This window comes from Dermochelys coriacea, chromosome 6, assembly GCF_009764565.3.
Source record: "Dermochelys coriacea isolate rDerCor1 chromosome 6, rDerCor1.pri.v4, whole genome shotgun sequence".
In the NCBI taxonomy this organism is placed as follows: domain Eukaryota; kingdom Metazoa; phylum Chordata; order Testudines; family Dermochelyidae; genus Dermochelys; species Dermochelys coriacea.
The window spans coordinates 119,942,970-119,966,965 of NC_050073.1; the positions used below are offsets into that span (position 1 = coordinate 119,942,970).

The window sequence follows — 23,996 nt, forward strand, 5'->3', positions numbered from 1 at the left end:
TGTTTTCAGCCAAGAAATGACTTTCATTTCCACTCTGCCCGAAGGTGTTTGTCCAACTTTCTATCTCCCATGCCATGCTTTATGCTTGGAAGGAGCTCCCAACAAGAGCCCACAAAGCACTGACCTCCTTCAAATCCTTCCTCAAAACTACTGTGCCGTGATGCTGCAATAAACTTGACAGCTAAGCAGCTGGTGTGTTGACATGGTTGAGCTAAGCAGCTCATTCTTACCTGGTGCGCCTTTCATCTTTATTACATCCCACTGTTGTTTTGTCTTATGCTTAGGACTATAAACTCTTTGGAGCAAAGGCTATCTGTTATAGGTTTTTACAGTGCTTAGCACAACAAGGTGGAGGCCTCAAAGTGCTACTGCAAAACACAAATATTTTTTAAGCCAGAACTGCTTTTGAACCCCCTCCACAAAACACCAAAATCCAATCTAGCAGTCCCTTGCCGTGACAGCACGCACGTAGGGAGTCTACTTCGTTCATTTGGATATTCCAACTCCATAGCAGGAAAACATCACACTGCCTCTAGAAGAGGTGCTGAAATGTTGCCTGCATTTGACTACGATTAACTAAGTGTTCCAATGCATAATTAAGGATTACAAGTTCACCCTTTTTCTAACCCTTAAATTAGGGAGCCAAACACATTCATTGTTAAAAGGGGGTTTTAAAATTGAACTAGAAGCTACAGCAACAAGGGCAATTGTGAGTATTTGGAACCAGACACCTGACACTATTAAATGTGAAAGGTTTCAGAGTAGCAGCCGTGTTAGTCTGTATTGGCAAAAAGAAAAGGAGTACTTGTGGCACCTTAGAGACTAACAAATTTGAGCATAAGCTTTCATGAGCTACAGATAAGGTGCCACAAGTACTCCTTTTCTTTTTATTAAATGTGAAAGTTTCCTACAAACTAATAGTTAGTGGTCTCGCAATGGAACCCAAAAAGCATTCATTGTCTATCCAACTTCACAGCCAGAGACCCAGAAGCCCAAGCAGGTCTTCGCCCTAACAATGCAGCATGCTGACCCTGGTCATTTCAGCAACAAGATTTTTCCATTATTTCTGCTCAGTCTGCTGTTCACACAACCACACAAAAAGATTGAGCAACTGACAAAAAAGTGCTTTGTTAACCTTTCCGTGATTCAATGATCCTATTGTTAAACAGCAATCCATGAAATCAGTAACCTCTACAGAAAGAGGGATGTCCCAGCTATCTGAAGTACTAAAAAAGATCTGACCCACCTACCTACCAAGCTACTTTGGAGAGAGACAAAATTTAAAAAAAAAGAGTGATTAACACCACTTTCAAATGAGGAAAGGAGTACTTGTGGCACCTTAGAGACTAACAAGTTTATTTGAGCATAAGCTTTCATGAGCTACAGCTCACTTCATCTGATACTCACGAAAGCTTATGCTCAAATAAACTTGTTAGTCTAAGGTGCCACAAGTACTCATTTTCTTTTTGCAGATACAGACTAACACGGCTGCTACTCTGAAACCTTTCAAATGAGGAAATCAATTATTAACGGATTGTGTGGCATATTAGACATGGTTTACTGAACCAACAAACAGTTTAAAGAAATTATTTATCCCACAAATATATATTATATTTAAGTAGCAGAGAGATTTGGGTTTCCCTTAGAATAAGGGAAACGGGATTACTGCATTAACAAGTAAATCACTACAAACAGCATGTATTGAGACAGCAAGCATCTGTTTCACAATTCACCATAACACAGCCGTCATTTGCAAAACAGTCTCTGCTTTAACCCCATTTTCAGATCCAACTTTTGAAACATTCACCTTTTGGGCTGAAAATTCTCTTGGACCAGGAGATTAGAGATAAAAATTCCTTCTGCCATTTGAATTATTGGCGGTGAGAACACAAAGTTCTCCAAGTTTCTCTAAAAGAAAGTAGTTAGAAATTTTGGAACACACCCAGAGTTCAAAACCCATCAGGAACAAACAATTTTCATTTAGTAATGTCTTTGCTAAGTTTAAGACGTGTTTACGTTTCAGATATGGACTACTTGAAAACAGCATACTCAGCACAAACAGGAAAAGTTCCCCTCAGTTAACAGGTGACCCTTAGTCAGATGTACTGCATAAACGTGCACAATAGGATTACTGAAATAGGAATTTAAATGGCCGATGGAGAAACTTGTAAACTCTGCCAGCAACATCACTCTTAGAATTTTTTTTCCTACCTTCTAGTCCACACACTTCCCCGGCCCACACAAATCTAGGAAGTTAAAAGCAAAAATAACCATGTTGATGCAGTGTTAAAGTAGCACCCTACAACAATAATTTAGGAAATACAAAAATGAGTGTTCCAGGAACAGTGTAAACTTGTCTAGGCTGCATTAAGTACTACTCACTATACCCATTTTTCTTGTTAAGCATATAAATAGTTCTACTCCGAGAAATGCCAATGTAAAAATGGTACCTTACTCAACAGATCCGTTTCCTGTAGGACTCGTCAACTAAAATAAGATGGTAAGTTTTACTACTTTTTAACTCCTGAACACACTGCAGAGCCACACAGCTGACAAACTGTGTTGGATTCTATTCTGCCTCATGTATTAACATATATGTTAATTACATTCCAATTGCTGGATCAAATTTTGTCCTGTTACACTATGAAACCCATTTAAAGGAATTATAAAGATATAAGCAAGAGCAGAATTCAGACCACATCTTTTTTGCTAATACAGTACAAACCAGAAAAGATAATTTGGCCTTGTCATCCCAGATTGAATTTGCACATCTGGCAGTTAGGGAAAGACTCTTTACTTGGAAGCTGAGCAAGTTTGTGTCTCAAGGATTTCCATAGCAAATGCAAACTCTAGAGTTCAGTTTTCCCATAGTATAACTGCCCTTTCATTTTGTATATACTACACAACATACAAGATTGTGGTACTTAGACACCAAGGTGATAAAAGCCTTAGGCTGTATAATGTGGCAGAGTTAAAGCTCTTGGAACTCTGAATTTTCCACTTCCTGACCTTTGATTTAAATGTATCAATAGAGTAAAAAGTTTCCAAAGTTTAAGAAAATTCCCAAAATTAAGATTTATTCCCACAATGTTAGCCGAAACCAAGTTACACCTGTTACATATTTTATAGGATACACTATATGTAAAATACAGTATATTTAACTGTGTACAGCAACATTCACTTGGGAATTTCTCACTTCATGTTCGGTTGCTCATCATGAGCATTTTGTTTCCCTAATGAAAGGCAGGGGTGGGAGAATACATACAGGGCGTGTAAATTCGTTGACCTAGGCCAATGCTAAAGGCTCCCATCACCAAATCTGAAAAGTCTACAGCATGGCTAGAATGACCTTACCACAGCCACCCATAAAAGGTTTTAAGAAACCAATTGCCTATGGTCCAGGCATCATGAACATTGGCAAGATACTGTCCTTGCAGTTTTCGTTTGGAAGATACAAGCCACTGGGCATTGGTTTCATACAGACCTGTCTAAGAGAGGTGACTTTTCAACACATTAATCTTTGCTCTGTATGCCATACGTTACTGCCTTCATTTCACAGAATCATAGGATGGGAAGGAACCTCGAGAGGTCATCTAGTCCAGTCCCCTACACTCAAGGCAGGACTCAGTATTATCTAGTGTTATCCATTCATGATGCATTCTCAAAATACTTGTATATAGGAACTCACTAGATGCAGGGTCTGTACGGTCAGTAGATTGAATCTTAATAAAGAGCAGGAATGACCACCTTTACGATGTCGTGTCCAGTCAGGAACCGGTGACATATTTCTACAGACTGTAAAGAACTGAAGCACCTTATTAAATGAAATAAAATATTCTTGGCCTCTGATAAATTTCCTTATGTATCACAACTAGAGCAAACTTAAAGACTGTTTGGGTGACTCCAAATGTGCATTTCCATATTTTCAGAAGGTTGAGTCTGAATTTCCCACTAGTCTAATGCTGTTTTTCCCAATGTTCTGATAAGTCTGATAAACTGTGGGCAGGGTTTTTTTTTTAATCCTTATTGATTTGTACGCTTAAAAACTTAACTTCAGATTAATTAAGATTGGTATCTGGGAATACTCAGGATTTTGGAAAACGTTTAAAAAAAAAGCTCAACAACAGATGTTTAAGGAGTTTGGGTCCTTCCGAGTCTGTCAAGGCTCTCATTCTCCCTGTGCTTACTGTCCCATAATCCTATTAGCAGCTCCACAGGGCCATACAACAGGGTTCCCTCTAATTTTTCCCAACCATGTGCGGAATGAATTTTGTTACGTGCACCACTATGGAGGTAATGTGTGACACATCAACTCTATAGTAGTGCACGTAACAAAATTCATGTGGTGGAGGTGGGGCCAAGGGGTTTGGAGCGTGGGAGGGGGCTCAAGGCTGGGGCAGAGGGTTGGGGTGCAGGGGTGCAGGTTCTGGGGTTGGGCCACGGATGAAGGGTTTGAAGCGCAGGAGGGTTCTCCGGGGCTACGGCAGGGAGGGAGGGAGAGAGAGAGGACCACCCCTAGCGCTCTCTCCCTGCAGCAGCTCCTGGGCTGCGGGAGGTGGGGGGGAAAAAGAGGCACCTCTCCCTGAAGCAGGAGCTCTGGGGCTGGGGCTGCAGGATAGGTGCCCTTCCCCCAGCCACAGCAGGTCCAGGTCCGGGCCCAGCAGCATCTGGGTTCGGGCCACTCTGGGGTCGGGCCAGGCCGTGCCTGGGGCCAATCTGGCTGCACCACCCTGGCAGGTCCTGGCCGCAGGCTGAGAGCCCTGGCAGGTTGGGGGCTAAGCTAGGTGGGGGACAGGGGAGAGGCACCCCTCCCACAGCCGCGGCAGGTCTCTGGGCAGGTTCCTGAGCACCTGAGAGGCACTAAATAGGCTGCTGTGGGCCATGCAGCTTACGGGGAATTCAAGACTGAGGTCCATCCATTCCATGCTTACCCAACCAATATCTCCAAAATTCCCCCACTGTAGATTTGCTCCTATTTCAACGCTGGACATGCCACTGAAGTTCAAAAATGTAGTCCCGCACATCACATATCAACTAGGTGAATCTAAACCAAATTGCCTGCCATTTTTTGTGGCACACTAAGAACAGTTCCTGATGATCTCATTTAGTGAAAAAGTCTCTGGCCACAGATTTTCACATGCAAGATTTGAAGTTGAAAAGGTTCCAAAAACTTATTTGGGGAGGGGGGCAGAAGGAAGGGCAACTAAAAATGGAAGTACACTACCCATAATATACACCATCTTTTAGACATTAGTCATGTGACAGGACAGCTGACTAGCCAGCACATCCATTTGACGTAACTGAAACTGCAAAGTAGAACATACAAACGATAACTGTCATTTTTAAGAGGGCCTTGAGATGCATTCTAAATCCCAGTGAACCCATGTATATTTTAAGGTGCAAAAAAGTAGAGAGCTGCTCAAATCACAATTAGAATGGTGTACTATGTAGGTAGACAGGACTAAATGATTCTGCATTTTGTAGAAGCTACCCTATTAAGGAGACACTGGTCTTATTTTATTTTATTTCATTTATTTAATAAAGAAGCTGTTTTATACATACACATGCACTAAGCTGTGAAGAGATTTCCTAAATTTAGCCTGCAACCCCAACCTGATAGCGTATCATAGGCTTTAGACATGAAAATTACCTTATTAAAAAAGTAGTAGAGAGATGTAGGTACTTCTCATTCAATTTCTCCAGGAAGCCTGCTGCTGCACTAAGTAAAATCATAATCGAGACCCATCTGAGAAGTTTTGCCATCAACTAGAGCAGTGGTCTCCAACCTTTTTATGCACAAGCTCACTTTTTGAATTTAAGTGCAAACCCAGGAGCTACCCTGCCCCTTCCCCGAGGCTCCACTCCTTCCCCGGGGGCCCTGCCCCCCCCCCAATTGCTCTCTCTCACTCTCTCACTTTCACCAGGCTGGGACAGGGACTTGGGGTTCAGGAGGGGGTGTGAGCTCTGGGCTGGGGCTGAGGAGTTTGGTTCATGGGAGGGGGATTCAGGCTAAGCCTAGGGAAGGGGGTTAGGGTGCAAGCTCTGGGAGGGAGTTGGGGTGCAGAAGGAGGCTCTGGGCTGGGCCAGTGTTGGGGTGCAGGAGGGGGTCCTGGCTCTGGGACGGGGGTCAGGGCTGAGGCAGGGGGTTTGTGTGCAGGATGGGGATCAGGGATGGGATGCGGGAGGGTTTGGGATGCGAGCTCCCGCCAGGCAGTAGTTACCTTGGGCAGCTCCTGGTCAGCGGCACAGCAGGACTAAGGCAGGCTCCCTGCCTGCCCCAGCCTCACGCCGCTCCCAGGAGCGGCCAACATACCCCTGAGGCCCCTGGGGGGGAAAGGAGGGAAAGTACATGGCTCCAGGCGCTGCTCCTGCCTGCAAGCACCACCCCCACAACTCCCATTGGCCCCATTCCCAGCCAACATGAGCTGCAGGGGCGGTGCTTGCAGGCAGGAGCAGCGCATGGAGACCCTTGCCCCCCCCCGCCCCCCCAGGGTTCACAGGGGCATGCTGGCCACTTCCAGGAGCTGCATGGAGCTGGGGCAGGCAGGGAGTCTGCCTTAGCCCCACTGCACCACCAAACTTTTAGGGGCTGGAGATCACAATTGACTGGCCGAGGCTCCGCAATTGACTGGTTGATCCTAATCTATGGCTCAGTGACCACTGAACTAGAGTTTCCAGGACTGGGAGGATGCTGCTTCAGACTTGCTTTTTATTTTCTTCCCTACTTTCCAAGTTCAGGCAGTGTCACTGAGCAGCCCTCCCCTCCCGCCACAACTATCAGTTCCCTCCAAAAGAACAAGCAGTTTACACTTTGGACTTTGAAAAATAATGTTTCCCTGCAGCCTGATCTGTTGAGCATCCATTTCATAGCTGAATGTCAACTATTTACAATATTATCAAGGAGATTAGGGAGAAAGTATCATAGTCCTTCCTATCACGACTTAGCATTGATGCTGCACGTTCCCGACAGGTATTTGTACAAACAGACACTTGATACCATAGGATATGGTCCTCCCACTTAGTTTAAGAGAAATCCTCTATGCTTCAAATCAGATATACTAATAATAGCAGTATGCACTTTCAAACCAGTAGAAACTTCATGGGCAAAGGAACCGGAGACAACCAGCCCCTCAGAATTACCCTCCGCTTCCCCCAGTGGCAAAGAGCAACCCATCATGACTCCTGGCGTGCAGCCGGAGCACTCCTGGGCTCAGGGGATCCCCAGATGCCGGAATGACCTTTAGGGGCCACAGGCAGCTGGGCAAAATTTAAAGTCACCCCAGTGGTGCTCTAAAGTATGCTGGGGGCTGGGATCATGGAGGCACAAGAGATGCCTTATCCCCCTCCCCTATAGCTGTGACTTTTTAAGTGTACCAATGCATAGGTGCCACATAAACAGCAGGACAAAGACAAGTTTCTTGATACAATCCGAGTCAGAACCACTGTCTGACACTAAGATAATATGATTTGCTCACAAGGAAATTGAGTTTTATAGCAATAACAAAATGTTTGAAAAGGCTTTGGGGAAGACAGACAAGGGAGAACATCATCTGCTTTTCAGGAGCAAGACTGACCTCTGTACTCCGAAGCAGTAGAGATCCCTAAAGGGTGATTATGGGCAGAAGAGTGGCTATTTAAAGACAGTCACTTTCAGGAACCAATCTTCAGTTTCAGATCCCGTTTTGGTTTCCAACTGCCTGCCCTGCAAATGCTCTATTTACAAGTAGAAGGATATTTTGCACATTTGATCTGGAAGCCACTGAAATTCAACAGCTAAAATGGAACCACCAGGTCCTACAGGGACCCATAACAGCATAACATACTTTGATTCTTCTAGCACTCTGAAGATACAGCACAAGGACTTCGGGGACAGTTCAATTCCTGTGGATTCAAGTTTTTGCTCACTGAATGAGGTCTGAAGAGGACTCCCTTCTTTTCAAACTCTTCTTCTAGCTTTAAACTCTGAAGAAAAGGGGTTAGGAGAACAATGCCTCAGCCAGTGATCAAAGATTAATCCAACAGTTAAATTATCAACTAATGACATTTTTAGTTCCCTTATTCATCAGTCACAACGTAGCCAAATCCTGGAGCTATCCCAGAATACCTGTGCCTCGTATGATTGCCGAGTCATCTTCCTTGGCACTAAAAAGTCACAGATTCTGACTGCACTCAAATCTTCCTGCGAGCAATGGAATGCTGCTGATATACTGCAAACATCCGGAAGAATGAGTACAGGCAAAAGCACACTGCTCCAGGGAAAAAAAGGGCCAGCACATTCCTTAACTGAGTGATAGGAGTGTCAAAAAGATATATTTCAGAGTAGCAGCCGTGTTAGTCTGTATTCGCAAAAAGAAAAGGAGTACCCGTGGCACCTTAGAGACTAACAAATTTATTAGAGCATAAGCTTTCGTGAGCTACAGCTCACTTCAGCATCCGATGAAGTGAGCTGTAGCTCACGAAAGCTTATGCTCTAATAAATTTGTTAGTCTCTAAGGTGCCACGGATACTCCTTTTCTTCAAAAGATATCGTTACCACCTCTTTCTAAATACTCAACAACTTCTTTCCTATGCTCTTGCATAAATGCAGTAGACACCTTACCATGCAATGCACAGGATTGACCTACACTGGTGTGTCACTCCCCAAGACAAGCGTCCTGGTATTGTGCCTAGAATCTCCCAGCTGGTCTTTAAAAAAAAAAAAGAAAAGTTATTCTCTCGTCACTCCTGTCCTCCAAATAATTATTATTGCAGTAGCACCTAGGAGCCCCAGTCATGGACCAGGGCCCCATTATGCTAGGCACTGTACAAACCCACAACAAAAAGATAGACTCTGAGAAATGCAGGGCTGGAAGGGATCTTGAGAAGTCATCTAGTCCAGCCCCCAGCACTGAGGCCAGAAGAATTATACCCAGACTATCCTGACAGGTGTTTGTCCAACCTGTTCTTAAAAACCTGTAATGATGCAGATTCCACAATCTCCCTTTGTAACCTGTTCCGGTGCTTAAGGATGCTTATAGCTAAAAAGCTTTTCCTAATATCTAACCTTGCAGAAGATTAAGCAGATTACTCCTGGTCCTACCTTCCGTGGGAATGGAGAACAATTGATCAGCACACTATTTATAACAGCCCTTAACATACTTGAGAAAAGAAGGTTGAGAGGATGACCTAATACGTCTTCAAGACTAAACATGCCTTCTCTTTTAAAAGAAAAAAAAAAAAAAAAAACCACACAGCCACCCTCTCCTCATAGGTCAGGTTCTCGAAACCTTTCATTATTTTTGTGGCTCTCCTCTGGACTTTCTCCAATTTGTCCACATCTTTGAGGGGGTATGTCTGCACTGCACTACACGTCTGTCAGCAGCGTGTGGTGGACATACCCGTGTAGCCCCCCTAGCATGGGTATCAACAGCAGAGTAATCGGAGAAGCCGACTTGTGCCAGAAGGGTGTGGGTACGTAAGGTAAAACGTACCCTATATAACTCTCTATTTGCTCAAGCCTTGCCTTCCATGTCTACAGTGCTATTTTTAGCCACTGTAGGGTCCCCCTGCTGCCAGAGCCTTTCCCTGCAGGGAAAGGCTCCAGTTACAGGGCAAGACTCTGGCAAGCAGATTTGTCGCTGCCTCCCCTTGCCAAAGCCTTTCCGCTCTGCAGCGAAAGGTTCCAGCAGTGGGGAGCTGCTGAAGCCTTCCATTGCTGGAGGTATCTTTCACTGACGCATGTAGCTACACATCACAATGTGGATACAACTTGCTTTTCATTGTAAGGTAGACGTAGCCTAAGTGTAAGCTTTCAAAGGTCTTACAATCTAAGTTAAGAGACAATGGATAGACAGCTAGGGAGTACCTCCACTCTGATGCCACTTTAAACCAACATTCAATTGTACAAGAAATGCTAGAAAAATTAGAGGAGTTTTGGAAAGAAGAGGCCAAGAAATCCAAAACACATGCATAATTGTATTTCTGTTGATCTAACCTATGAAAGAGCTTATGAATGTAGCTTGTAATTAACTTACTCAAGTTGCTTCCAGAAAACCACCAACAAACAATCCAATCCTCAAGAGAGCCCGTTCACATTTATTGCATGGGGGAAAGCAGCATGAATCCTGGGGTGCATATATACCTAGTTGAAAGGACCTCTTTTGCCAACTATCCTTAGAAATCATATGGGTGTTTCAGAGGCTTCTAAGTCAAGCTTTGTTTTCTTTGGGTTAACTGACAGACTCAATGGCCTGAATATCCATAGATTGGCCTCTTCAACCCTTCCACCTAGTTAATAGGTACAATCCAGAACAGAAAGGAGCTGAAGTTCATGAAAGATTGAGGAAACAAACCCAAACCCAGCTTCCTCACAGAGATGCTTTAAGTGACTGACCACGTTCTGTAATATCAGCAACACCTGTATACTTTAAGGAGAATATCCGGGGGGGGGAGGGGAAGTGAGGAAATCATGAGACTTTTCACAGATTTTCTACAGAAAAATAGGGGGTTGCTGATTGAGGGATGGGTGTCGACAATAACCATCAGTAGACATTACAAATGAACCCAAATAATCCTATTCAGAGCAGATCTAGACATGGGGGTGTCTGGAACCCTGGAGTCTGGTGTCCACTAATGCTCCTAAGGTGAAGCCACACCAGTGGTGGGAAGTTTAAAGAAAAAAGTATGGTGTAGATCAAGTTTCGGACCCCTGGGAAGAGCCCATTGGAAAGAGTAATCAAGACTGACGACTAGAAATGCCACTGCTTGATTTACTCTTATTTACCAACCCTAACAAAGTTTATTGGACAATCCTGCGCGCATATCAATGAAAGCAAGGGTGTGAACTGTAAACGCTGCTGGAGGACATTGTTATAGGTAAAAGGGATTAACACCACAATAAGAAGTGTGGCTTGCAAGCATTACTTGTTTGCAGATATATTACAACCTACAGAAGGTAACATGCACAGTGACCCACAAAATGATGCACAAAGACAAACACGGGGTGTGTGTCGTTTGTCTTTCATAGTCTTTAGAAGTCTTCTGTGGGGAAAAGACTTCACTTGCTTCTCTCCTCCCTCCCACCAATATCAGGGATTCAGATCTTAGCCCTCTAGGATAAGCACGGTAGAGAAGGAAAACTGCAGAATTATTAGGTTTAGGAAATCACAAATAGCAGGAAAGTGATTTATATTGCAACTGTTCAAAACTTCAAATCAAAAGCTAATCACCACACAAGTTCCCAACCCACCACAAATAAGGGCCGAGGTAGCTCCCAGTTCATTTCCCTGGATCCTCCAAAAAGACCACCAGCAAAGACTGGAGACTTGATATTTCTCAGGTATAAAAACAAGCAGAAAAGAAATCTTCCAGACTTTCCACACACCCATCACAAAGCAACTCCAAACCCCCCCTCTCTGAGTGTGGAACCTTAAGGGAAATTACAAACATCAAAATCCTACACTTAAGGTTCAGAAGAAGCAATAAAAGGACCAGGAAGTTTAAAGTTAATTTTAATAGACACATAATACCTACATTATTAACAATTTAGATCACCAGAACCTCTTCTCCACACACCTACTCTTCCTCCCCTCCCCTCCCCCACTTTGTATTCCAGTGACATTGAGCAAAATAGACTAAAAGAAAAGGAGTACTTGTGGCACCTTAGAGACTAACAAATTTATTAGAGCATAAGCTTTCGTGAGCTACAGCTCACTTCATCGGATGCATCCGATGAAGTGAGCTGTAGCTCACGAAAGCTTATGCTCTAATAAATTTGTTAGTCTCTAAGGTGCCACAAGTACTCCTTTTCTTTTAGCGAATACAGACTAACACAGCTGCTACTCTGAAACCAAAATAGACTAGTCGCTCCTCTTTGTATTTCACTTTCTGTTATTTCACACACTAACAGGATGCTGCAATGTTTGGATGGAGAACACTGCAAGGGAGAGTAATTCCTTCAGTAACAGTGGGTCTCCATTTAAGATTTTATTAATGCTGTACTTGTCAAAACAAGCTTTTTACAAAGCCTAGCCCGTATCTTTAGGGCCTCAGTTGACCTGACAGTGTCCCTTTAAGCTCATTTATAAAGATGTATGTATTCATTCAAATATAATCTTATTAAAAATCACAGCACTCCTGAGCACAGCCAGTAGCAGTGAAGCAATTATTCTGCTGGGCAGCGTTCATGTGCAAAGAATCCAACATAGAAGTTACTTCTAGTTCCCCTTTGAACCAAACTCACAATAGAGGAATTACAGGTAATATAAAAGCCTGAAGAAAGAAAAGGAGTACTTGTGGCACCTTAGAGTCTAAGGTGCCACAAGTCCTTTTCTTTTTGCGGATACAGACTAACACAGCTGCTACTCTGAAACCTGTCACAGAAGCCTGAGTAATTCCTGTATTTGTTTTAAGCAGGGCCAGGATCTGATCTGCCACTCCCCTTCCCCAACCCAAAACATTCTTAATTTTACATGGAGCAGCAGAAGGCCATTTCAATGTAGCATGGGTCAGTCATCCAACCTAGACCAACCAGAAACAAGGCACTTACTGAGCGTTTCAGCAGGAAGGGGGTAGCAGAGAGGAATAGTTCTATCTATCTTTTGAAACCATACTCTACAGTCTGGTGGTTAGGGCACCGGCCTGGGATGTGGGAGTCCCAGATCCAAGTCTCTGCTCTGCCTGAATCAGAGTGATCTGGGATGGAAAAAATCTCCTCTGAATCCTACTTTCTATCAACTTGTGCATTTTAATGTGGCTGAGAACTATTTCTAACAAGACAGTGCTAATCTGAAAGAAGAGCCGATTTCTGCTGGATGCTGTTTTTACAGCAATCAAACAAGCACACAGAGAAGCATGAAAACGCTGCCAAACATGATCTTCTTGTAATTTCCGCCCCACCTCCACCCCCACACCAGCCACAATTTAGCACAATCAACACTTAAGTTTGTAAGTTCTTTGGGACAGAAACAATCTTTGTTCTGTGTTTGTACAGCACCAAGCACAATGGGGTCCCATTCTACAACTGGGGCTAGAGAAATACAAATAAACAGTAATAGCAAAGTTTGATTGGTCTGGAGCAGATATTATAGATCAGCAATTCACAGTCTTACTGGCCTCAACAATCACACAGTTAAGTCAAACGTTTATTTTGAGGGCCCCATTCACCTGGTGGGCATGTGACTTTACAGAGACCCTCAAAAATTATGCCATAGTGGCAGTTTGTAAACAGATCAGTTCTGCTACTTTTTGCCACTACCTGAGGAAAAGTTAAGTCAGAACATGTACACAGATTTCCCTTAATATTTATAACACTTTGGATACATCACATGCAGGAGTATGATTTTACTTGATTTGCTAAATATTTACTACTGTATTATCTGTCCCACAACTGGAACTACAAGCACCCTGATGGAGCGAAAAGTTGCCAGATTTCAATGCAATTTCCTTATATTTCTCATCTATCCTCCTTTAGAATATTTTATAAGTTTCTATATTTTTATATGTTAACTATTTAACTTCTTTTCCACTGTAAAAGCTTTCACTCTTCAGCTTTCTCCAGCACAGTAAGTCTTCACTTAAAGCACAGAACAGAACTTTTTCCACACAGTCATTGAACTCTATAAAGAATTGCAGCTTCTAAAAAGTTTTGTTGAGCATCAATCATTGTATGGTAACCAGGTTTGAGCAGTGATTCAAGTATTTTGACCTATGATCATCTAATCTCAGAAATAGGTGGAGTAAGGAATGACATTAAAAAAAAAAAGCTGTTATATAGTTAACTGAATAATCATACTGCTGTATGCAGGCTTGAGCAAGTCCTGCCCTTCCCTTTCAATAATTTTAACAAAACTTAGCCTGCTCAGCTGCATTATTTTATCCTTCCCTTCCACCTTTTCCCCCACACCACACAAACAATTGAGGATTTCTTTAACATTTCTTCCCTCCTCACCTTTTAAGCAGAGTTTAAAGCATATTTTAAAAGACTGACTAGACAGTTAAGTTTAAAAAAAAACTAATAAAATTGTCTAGTTAACAAAACCTCAGGTCATTTTCATCCAAACCCAACCTTTCCTCACTATGAGTTATATGCAAAAGTTATATTTTAATCATAGCACACAAAAAGCAATACAAGCATAAGATGTAACAGCAAAAATGTGGTAAAGCGAGTTAGACAGCCTGCTCATGGATGGAAACTGCAACCAAATTTAGGCACAGAAGCTCTACAAGGCAGATAATCACTTCCAACCCAAACCCACATAATGTTAGGGATCTACTTTGAGAAAACTGGAACAAACAATACTTGAAGAAAGGCATAGTGTACCAACCAAATCTCTTTTTGATTTTCATGGCAAACACTTAATCTTTTTGAGCAACGTTTTTCTTTATCTGTTTCAAACATCTACTAAACTGAAAGTGTGTGTATTCTTATACATAAATACACAAGTTAAAAGCAAAGAGAAGGCGAATTAACAACAATGTAGCTATGGGGAAGGTGCTCTGATAGCACAGTGATGGGTGGCATTACAAAACCCTTAAAAAAATGCAGACAGATGCCCATCACACAAAGCTCAAACACTTCCGACAAGATAAACAGTTAAGGACCTTAGACTTACACAGCCCATTATAAATATCTTTATAAAGAAAAGTACATCACAAAACAGCCTGTACTCTGACCTCCCAATAATCATTGCTGATCTCAAACTACATTGCTTTTGGGAAAGAAATATAATTATACACTGTCCAGCCTAAAATGCAAGTGCATGTTCATAATATATGTGCTTTTCCAATATAATTACATATACATTATTCTAAAGAAAAAGCAGAACATATTTTTCTAAGATACCATACTGTCAGTTGATGTTAACTGATAATTCCCATTTGCTAGTAAGTATAGAGTATTCAAATATCACTATCAAGACAAAAAATTACAACATAAAACCAACAACGTAAGGGACAGAGTTAAGGTTGTTATACTGTAATGAAATATGCATTTCCTGAAAAGAAATGCATTCATTTTGTGCACAGTAAGATGCAAGATGTCCTTAACTCTTTATGTCCTTGCTTTTAAATAACTGGGTTAGTAAAAATGTTTTCGTTATAGGCAAGTGTATATTGACACACAGCATCCCCAACTTATTAGCTTTTTTTAAAAATACCAAGGATATCCTCCTCAACCCCATCTTTCTTTTCCATTTTAAAAGTACTTCCCTGTGCAAAAAAAAATAAAAATGAAATTGGATGCACCAATCATGATTATTGGTGCACCTGAAGAAGTGGGTCTTTTTTTAATCCACGAAAGTTTATGCCCAAATAAACCTGTTAGTCTTTAAACTGCCACCAGACCTCTTGTTGTTTTTGTGGATACAGACTTACATGGCTTCCCCTCTGATACTCAGATTATTAAAGTAGTTTGTACCTCTCCAGAGTTAATTAGTTATATTTCACCGTGCAGAACCTTTTGTATTTTTCAATTTAGTCAATGGAAACAGATTAGTCTATTTCATATATAGAGTCTAATTCACTAAATGAGTCTCAAAACTAAATGCTGCAGCATTTTGGTTGCTAGCACTGCAAGGAAATTATTTTTTAAACAATGCATTAGTTAATCCACAGGATTTTTTTTTCAAAATTATGGAAATTCTTTTGAACTGAGTTTGGAGCAACTCTGATTTAAGATTTCAGAGTAGCAGCCGTGTTAGTCTGTATTCGCAAAAAGAAAAGGAGTACTTGTGGCACCTTAGAGACTAACAAATTTATTAGAGCATAAGCTTTCGTGAGCTACAGCTCACTTCATCGGATGCATTTGGTGGAAAAAACAGAGGAGAGATTTATATACACACACACAGAGAACATGAAACAATGGGTTTATCATACACACTGTAAGGAGAGTGATCACTTAAGATAAGCCATCACCAACAGCAGGGGGGGGAAGGAGGAAAACCTTTCATGGTGACAAGCAGGTAGGCTAATTCCAGCAGTTAACAAGAATATCAGAGGAACAGTGGGGGGTGGGGTGGGAGGGAGAAATACCATGGGGAAATAATTTTACTTTGTGTAATGACTCATCCATTCCCAGTCTCTATTCAAGCCTAAGTTAATTGTATCCAGTTTGCAAATTAATTCCAATTCAGCAGTCTCTCGTTGGAGTCTGTTTTTGAAGCTTTTTTGTTGAAGGATAGCCACCCTCAGGTCTGTAATCGAGTGACCAGAGAGATTGAAGTGTTCTCCAACTGGTTTTTGAATGTTATAATTCTTGACGTCTGATTTGTGTCCATTCATTCTTTTACGTAGAGACTGTCCAGTTTGGCCAACGTACATGGCAGAGGGGCATTGCTGGCACATGATGGCATATATCACATTGGTAGATGCGCAGGTGAACGAGCCTCTGATAGTGTGGCTGATGTGATTAGGCCCTATGATGGTATCCCCTGATTTAAGAGCGTCCTTTTAAAAACATTGTCTTAAATTGCTACAATAAATTCAATTTACTTTGATTTTTTTTTTTTTTTTTTTGGATTCCATAGATTTGCATCCAGACTGCTTTGCTGGCTAATTGTTAAAAGAGGAGGGATTTTTAAAGTCATTGTTGTTTAAAGCAATGAACTTCTCCTTTTCTGAGGGAATGCAAGTTAAACTTCCTTCTGATGTTATGAAGAAACAAAAGGCAGTTTATAAAGCTCTCCAAGATAATCACAGGTTTCATAGTAGCAGCCATGTTAGTCTGTATTTGCAAAAAGAAAAGGAGTACTTGTGGCACCTTAGAGACTAACAAATTTATTTGAGCATAAGCTTTCGTGAGCTACAGTTCACTTCATCAGATGCTGTATTTTCCACTGAATGCATCCGATGAAGTGAGCAGTAGCTCATGAAAGCTTATGCTCAAATAAATGTTAGTCTCTTAGGTGCCATAAGTACTCCTTTTCTTTTTCCAAGATAATCAGTTCTTAAAGCAGAATTTTATCAATGTTAGTGTAGTGACTAGATGATGAATTCTGTACGTAGCATGTTTGTTGTACAGCTGTCACTACAAATCAAGAGATGGACCCATTATAGAAAGTTATTTCCAAAATATACAGCATAGTAACTTTCTGTTTTTCTCAGATCTTTAAATATGCTTCCAGAACTTCTAACATCAAGTTTATTTTTAAATCTGTGATTCTGAAGCTTTGTACTAGTTCACTAATTAAAGTATCTTCTTAGAAAAATTACTTAAGTGTGCTACTCTTGAAGAATAAAAAGCTTTTTAGATTTCCTTATATTATTATGCATACAGCAAAACGTAAGTTCAGAATGTTTGCATTTGGAAGTCTAACTTTAAGGAGCAGCTAGTTAGCATGTCCTCCAAAACTTTCGATTGTGCACCCCAATCGATGGCACAGACACCTACGTGTAATAATTCATCTACTCATCAGCTTATCTGAAACTGAATTTAGCCAAATTACTGCTAGAGCCCAATAAAAGCCGTTCTTAGTTTAGGCTGGACATTCTTAAGACTCAGTTTTTCCCTCCTTCCTTTACATAAGGAATTACAAAGGCAGAAAGTACCAAATGCTCCTTCATTTAAAGTCACTCCTATAAGAGGTGATTATGCAGCTCACTCCTGCAGTCTAAGTAGCTGATCACATTTATTCCTTACAATAATACAAGCAAGGTTTCCTTTCGCTCATTAGTTTTTTAAATATAGCGGCTCTTAATATGAGGGGAAAGCAGCGCATTATCCACAGTCATGGCATTCACAAGCAAGATGTCCATACTTGAACTAAATATTTACAAGACAGCAGGTAACAACATCTTTTAGGGAGATTCAGGGAGCCAAGGAAAGTGTTTTCGTGAAACATGATGTTTGGGTCAATCTATTGCATAATGACAGGTTTCAGAGTAGCAGCCGTGTTAGTCTGTATTCGCAAAAAGAAAAGGAGTACTTGTGGCACCTTAGAGACTAACAAATTTATTAGAGCATGAAGTGAGCTGTAGCGCACGAAAGCTTATGCTTTAATAAATTTGTTAGTCTCTAAGGTGCCACAAGTACTCCTTTTCTTTTTGGGTCAATCTAGTATTTCCAAGGCAAAAAAATCATCCCTAGCAAGGACGGTTTTGTAATATCCAAAGAAGACTGTGTCCAAACGCCATAGGCACTGGAACTAGGGGTGTGGCCGCACTCCCGGCTTGAACTGGTTTCCATCATATAGAGGGTTTACAGTTTGGTTCAAAGGCTTTCAGCACCCCCACTATGCAAATTGTCCCAGCACCACTGTCAGAAGCAAGGAAATCTCTCCGTTTCTCCCCACACACTCTTCATGTTCAACACTTTTAACACATTTTCAACAAGTTTTAAGGAACAAGTTACATTAAAATTAAGCTCCCCAAAAAAATCAGAACAGCTGCCTCTTAGGGCCTGAACATGTGATGTGCTGAGCACCCGCAACTCCCAGGCAACAGTGCATCTCACAGGCTCAGAGGAACTGGAAACTATTTACATCCCCAATCTCCAGTAAGAACAGCATCAGCCATTACAGCTAAGGCCCTGAAATAGCAACAGAGTACAAGACCACATGCCCAACACCAGGCTCCCCACACCCCCAACCAGGGAGTGGGGGGGGGGACTAGTAAATATATCACTGAATCACACAACAAAACCCCATTGCATCCTAGAGGGAAGACTAACCCACCCCCACCCTAAACCCCACAGCCCCGCTGAGAGAGCACCCCTCCTCCCATGAGAGACAAGGGCAGGTCTGGAGCCGCACTTCGGTCCCCTCAATCCCATGCCCCAACCCTTTACCCCCATAATCTTAGGGAACCCTCCTCTCATCCCCCCAGGGGCCTCCCTTCTCACAGGCTGGGCCTCCTCACATAACTATGAGGTTCCTTACACACAGACTCGCCCCTGCACAGCCCCTGCCCTCCCGTCTCCTTCCCATGAGATATCCCCCAATCCCCCCACTGGGACCCCTTCCCCATGGGACCCCCCACACACCCCCCCGCCCCTTCCCCATGGGACCCCCCCACACACACACACACACCCCCGCCCCTTCCCCATGGGACCCCCCCCCACACACACACACACCCCCGCCCCTTCCCCATGGGACCCCCCCACACACACACACACACACCCGCCCCTTCCCCATGGGACCCCCCCCCCCACACACACACACACACCCGCCCCTTCCCCATGGGACCCCCCCCCCCACACACACACACACACCCGCCCCTTCCCCATGGGACCCCCCCCCACACACACACACCCCCGCCCCTTCCCCATGGGACCCCCCCCCCGACACACACACACCCCCCGCCCCTTCCCCATGGGACCCCCCCCCGACACACACACACACCCCCGCCCCTTCCCCATGGGACCCCCCCCCACACACACACACACCCCCGCCCCTTCCCCATGGGACCCCCCACCGACACACACACACCCCCGCCCCTTCCCCATGGGACCCCCCCCCACACACACACACACCCCCGCCCCTTCCCCATGGGACCCCCCCCCACACACACACAAACACCCCCGCCCCTTCCCCATGGGACCCCCCCCCACACACACACACCCCCCCCGCCCCTTCCCCATGGGACCCCCCCCCACACACACACACACCCCCGCCCCTTCCCCATGGGACCCCCCCCCCACACACACACACCCCCCGCCCCTTCCCCATGGGACCCCCCCCCGACACACACACACACCCCTGCCCCTTCCCCATGGGACCCCCCCCCGACACACACACACCCCCCCGCCCCTTCCCCATGGGACCCCCCCCCCCACACACACACACCCCCGCCCCTTCCCCATGGGACCCCCCACACACACACACACACACCCCCGCCCCTTCCCCATGGGACCCCCCCCCACACACACACACACACCCGCCCCTTCCCCATGGGACCCCCCCCCACACACACACACACACACCCGCCCCTTCCCCATGGGACCCCCCACACACACACACACACCCCCGCCCCTTCCCCATGGGACCCCCCCCCGACACACACACACACCCCCGCCCCTTCCCCATGGGACCCCCCCCCCGACACACACACACACCCCCGCCCCTTCCCCATGGGACCCCCCCCGACACACACACACACCCCCGCCCCTTCCCCATGGGACCCCCCCCCCGACACACACACACACCCCCGCCCCTTCTCCATGGGACCCCCCACCGACACACACACACACCCCCGCCCCTTCCCCATGGGACCCCCCCCCGACACACACACACACCCCCGCCCCTTCCCATGGGACCCCCCCCCCCCCGACACACACACACACCCCGCCCCTTCCCCATGGGACCCCCCCCGACACACACACACACCCCCGCCCCTTCCCCATGGGACCCCCCCCCCCCACACACACACCCCCGCCCCTTCCCCATGGGACCCCCCCCCACACACACACACACACCCCCGCCCCTTCCCCATGGGACCCCCCCACACACACACACCCCCCGCCCCTTCCCCATGGGACCCCCCACACACACACACACCACACCCCCGCCCCTTCCCCATGGGACCCCCCCCACACCACACACACCCCGCCCCTTCCCATGGGACCCCCCCCCCACAACACACACCCCCGCCCCTTCCCCATGGGACCCCCCCCCACACACACACACACACACCCCGCCCCTTCCCCATGGGACCCCCCCCCCCACACACACACACACACCCCCGCCCCTTCCCCATGGGACCCCCCCCCACACACACACACACCCCGCCCTTCCCCATGGGACCCCCCCCCCACACACACCACACACCCCCGCCCCTTCCCATGGGACCCCCCCCCACACACACACACCCCCGCCCCTTCCCCATGGGACCCCCCCCCCACACACACACCCCGCCCCGTCCCCATGGGACCCCCCCCCACAACACAACACACCCCCGCCCCTTCCCCATGGGACCCCCCCCCCACACACACACACACACCCCGCCCCTTCCCCATTGGACCCCCCCCACACACACACACACACCCCCGCCCCTTCCCCATGGGACCCCCCCCCACCACACACACACACCCCCGCCCCTTCCCCATGGGACCCCCCCCCACACACACACACACACCCCCGCCCCTTCCCCATGGGACCCCCCCCCCACACACACACACACACCCCCGCCCCTTCCACATGGGACCCCCCCACACACACACACACCCCCGCCCCTTCCCCATGGGACCCCCCCACACACACACACACACACCCCCGCCCCTTCCCCATGGGACCCCCCCCCCCCACACACACACCCCCCCCCGCCCCTTCCCCATGGGACCCCCCCCCACACACACACACACCCCCGCCCCTTCCCCATGGGACCCCCCCCACACACACACACACCCCCGCCCCTTCCCCATGGGACCCCCCCACACACACACACACACACCCCCGCCCCTTCCCATGGGACCCCCCCCACACACACACACCCCCGCCCCTTCCCCATGGGACCCCCCCACCGACACACACACACCCCCGCCCCTTCCCCATGGGACCCCCCCCCCCACACACACACACCCCCGCCCCTTCCCATGGGACCCCCCCCCCACACACACACAAACACCCCCGCCCCCTTCCCCATGGACCCCCCCCCACACCACACACACCCCCCGCCCCTTCCCCATTGGGACCCCCCCCCCACACACACACACACCCCCCCGCCCCTTCCCCATGGGACCCCCCCCCCCCACACACACACACCCCCGCCCCTTCCCCATGGGACCCCCCCCGACACACACACACACCCCTGCCCCTTCCCCATGGGACCCCCCCCCGACACACACACACCCCCCCGCCCCTTCCCCATGGGACCCCCCCCCCCCACACACACACACACCCCCCGCCCCTTCCCCATGGGACCCCCCACACACACACACACACACCCCCGCCCCTTCCCCATGGGACCCCCCCCCACACACACACACACACCCGCCCCTTCCCCATGGGACCCCCCCCCCCCACACACACACACACCCGCCCCTTCCCCATGGGACCCCCCACACACACACACACCCCCGCCCCTTCCCCATGGGACCCCCCCCCCCCCACACACACACCCCCGCCCCTTCCCCATGGGACCCCCCCCCGACACACACACACACCCCCGCCCCTTCCCCATGGGACCCCCCCCCGACACACACACACACCCCCGCCCCTTCTCCATGGGACCCCCCACCGACACACACACACACCCCCGCCCCTTCCCCATGGGACCCCCCACCGACACACACACACACCCCCGCCCCTTCCCCATGGGACCCCCCCCCGACACACACACACACCCCCGCCCCTTCCCCATGGGCCCCCCCCGACACACACACACACCCCCGCCCCTTCCCCATGGGACCCCCCCCCCCACACACACACACACCCCCCGCCCCTTCCCCATGGGACCCCCCCCCCCACACACACACACACCCCCGCCCCTTCCCCATGGGACCCCCCACACACACACACACACACCCCCGCCCCTTCCCCATGGGACCCCCCCCACACACACACACACACACCCCCGCCCCTTCCCCATGGGACCCCCCCCCCACACACACACACACCCCCGCCCCTTCCCCATGGGACCCCCCCCACACACACACACACCCCCGCCCCTTCCCCATGGGACCCCCCCACACACACACACACCCCCGCCCCTTCCCCATGGGACCCCCCCACACACACACACACACACCCCCGCCCCTTCCCCATGGGACCCCCCCCACACACACACACACACCCCCGCCCCTTCCCCATGGGACCCCCCCCACACACACACACACCCCCGCCCCTTCCCCATGGGACCCCCCCCCACACACAGGGGCCCGCACCCCCTCTCCAAGAGGATCCCTCTGCCTGGCGCCCCCAGGGCAGATCCCTCCCCCAGCAGCGCAAGCCACGGCCCAGGGCCGGGGGCTGCCTCCCCCCCCAACACACACACACCGGGGCGCCCGCCGGCTCCGTCCCCCCGCCGGGGCCTAGCGAGCCCGGCGGGCGCGGAGCGGAGCGGAGCGGAGCGGGCCACTCACCCCGCGGCGGGCCGGAGCGGCGGCCGGAGGAGGCGGAGCAGCGGGGCCGGTCCCTGCGCGGCGGCGGCGGCCTGGCAGGAAGGGGAGCGCGCGGCGGGGCGGGGGAGGAGGCGGAGGCGGAGGCGGCGGCAGCGGCACGTCCGCGGCGGCGGCGGCGCCGGCCCCCTCCCGCCGCCCGTTAAAGGCGCAGGGCCGCGGGCCCGGAGGCAGCGCCTGCCCCGAGAGCCGCCGCCCGGGAGCGCAGCCGGATCCCCCCCCGACCCCCTGCGGGGCCCCCCCCAGCCTGACACCCCCCACCGGGATTCCCCCAGACACGACCCCCAGGGGAACCCCCCAGCCTGAGACTCCCCCACCGGGATTCCCCCAGACACGCCCCCCAGGGGGACCCCCCCAGCCTGAGACCCCCCCACCTGGATTCCCCCAGACACGCCCCCCAGGGGGACCCCCCCAGCCTGAGACCCCCCCACCGGGATTCCCCCAGACACGCCCCCCAGGGGGACCCCCCCCAGCCTGAGACCCCCCACCGGGATTCCCCTCAGACCTCTCTCACAGGGATCCCCAGCCTGAGACATCCCCATCAGGATTCCCCCCAGACCTCTCCAACAGGCATCCCCAGCCTGAGACACCCTTACTGTGATTCTCCCCACAGGGACCCCAAGCCTGAGACACATACACCCCCACACTGGAATTCCCCCAGACTCTCCCCATGGGAACCCCCAGCCTGAGCCCCTGCCTGTGAGGATTCTCCCCAGATACCCCCCTGGATCCCAGCCCAGGGGGATCCCCCAGCCTGAGACACCCCTGTACAGGGATTCACCCCAGACACCCCTGCAATCCCACAGGCTGAGATCCTGCCCATGGGGATTTCCCCCAGACACCCCCATAGGAATCCCACAGCCTGAGACACTCCCTACCACGATTCCCCCAGGGATCCCACAGCCTGACACCCCACAGGGATGTTCTGCAGAGCCATGTCTGTGTCCACAGAATAAATGTGGTGAGACCC

General features: G+C 48.5%; 1 protein-coding gene across 11 annotated transcripts in view; it reads right to left on the minus strand.

Annotated features, from left to right (window-relative positions):
- Positions 1 to 23,228, minus strand: part of KTN1 (kinectin 1) — a 123,142-nt gene extending 99,914 nt beyond the window's left edge. For 4 of the 11 annotated variants that reach the window (XM_043517659.1, XM_043517655.1, XM_038405342.2 and 1 more), the window contains exon 1: positions 22,991 to 23,165. The gene's annotated coding sequence lies outside the window, so the exon portion shown is untranslated. Of the gene's footprint in view, positions 1 to 22,990 lie in introns of all 11 variants that reach the window. The other 7 variants (XM_038405343.2, XM_043517658.1, XM_043517656.1 and 4 more) reach the window with 2 other exon arrangements.
- Between the last annotated feature and the right edge of the window lie 768 nt (positions 23,229 to 23,996).